We start from the raw sequence: 1,263 nt of genomic DNA, 5'->3' as shown, positions 1-1,263 counted from the left end.
AAATATGCAACTGAACAACTGCAGTCTGGCACACCTCATTAATCACTATATACTGTATAATGGCATAGGTGGTCTCCCGTGATGAATAAAGTTGAATCATCATTGTGACAGAAAATATCTGGACATACCATGTATTCCTTTATAAGGTCCTCAACACGTTCTCCCAGGTAGATGATGAGAGCTTTGAGGATACACTCCCTTCTGAAATCTGCATCAGCACCCTTTAGGGACAATCAAAATGGTTATTATGCGATGTGTACACTAGTCTAGCAACTTAATTCCCAGCTCTACCATAAACAGTGCTTTTACAGTGTGTGCCTGGTCAATACTGAATCCATGGCAGACAAATTGAAAGCAGTGAAAATGTAAAGCCATTCTAGTACATCTGCCAGAGGTCACTAGTAGTCCCTCTTTACATATGAAGACAGACTGGATGGCTCCTGTTTGGGTTCCTATAGTGACAGGTGCAGTGACAGGTGCAGAAATTATTTTCTATGTGCTACTATACATTAATGTACTCATAGGTGGCACATGTTTTTCTGTTTTTAAATGGTTGATAGTGAATATGGTGCAAAACTTGGCACACAATAACAATGCCATGTACATCAATTGCACATCATCTGCACATCCTCTTCATGTAGAAGGATTGAGGGCTGTCGTTAGTGGCTAATTATATACTGCACATCATACCTGGTCAAGAAACTCAAGGATCGTGGCAGTTTTTGCTTTAGTTATCCCTCCTTTCTTTCTGAAGATCTTCAGCAGCTGCGGGGAGTGCTTGTCCAGGTGCGCCATAAATCAGGTCAGGAGGGGAACAGCAGTAACGCGCAGAAACTCTGCATCAACCTGCACACAAGAAAACATTGCGAAATACACTTAAAATTTAAGAATAATGTGAAATAAAGAAAATAACAAAAACAAAACATTTTCTCATCTATGGGCTTAAGTATACAAAAAGTTGTAAAAAGTGTACCTCTTCCATCTGAAATAAAGCTGGCCATCTTTCCATGAGGTTCTCGATGGTTGGCTTCTGATCCACAATCTCTTGCCTCTTGAACTGAAAAGTCCTGGCCATCTTCTCCCGTATGGTTCTCTCAGTGGTTAGCTCTATTTCTTCATTCAAGTCATAGTCAGATGGATTGGAAATGAGTGACGTTACAACTATTCCACTTTTAAAGTCATTAATGGTGCATGACTGATGTTTTCTCCATTTATGGCTCCGGAAACTGCTGTATATGTTGGTTTTGTATGAGCAACCATCAA

At 40.1% G+C, this 1,263-nt stretch overlaps 1 long non-coding RNA gene across 1 annotated transcript; it reads right to left on the bottom strand.

Annotated features, from left to right (window-relative positions):
* Window positions 1-6: 6 nt before the first annotated feature.
* On the bottom strand, window positions 7-1,257 carry LOC103133441 (uncharacterized). The gene is made up of 3 exons (XR_475754.2): window positions 974-1,257; window positions 691-846; window positions 7-221 (listed from the first exon to the last, which is right to left on the bottom strand). It is a non-coding gene; the product is annotated as an uncharacterized LOC103133441 (long non-coding RNA).
* Between the last annotated feature and the right edge of the window lie 6 nt (window positions 1,258-1,263).

Source organism: Poecilia formosa, unplaced genomic scaffold, assembly GCF_000485575.1.
Source record: "Poecilia formosa unplaced genomic scaffold, Poecilia_formosa-5.1.2 Scaffold3644, whole genome shotgun sequence".
In the NCBI taxonomy this organism is placed as follows: Eukaryota; Metazoa; Chordata; class Actinopteri; order Cyprinodontiformes; family Poeciliidae; genus Poecilia; species Poecilia formosa.
Note: the sequence above shows the minus strand (reverse complement) of the source record. Positions and strands in the feature narration are given on the sequence as shown.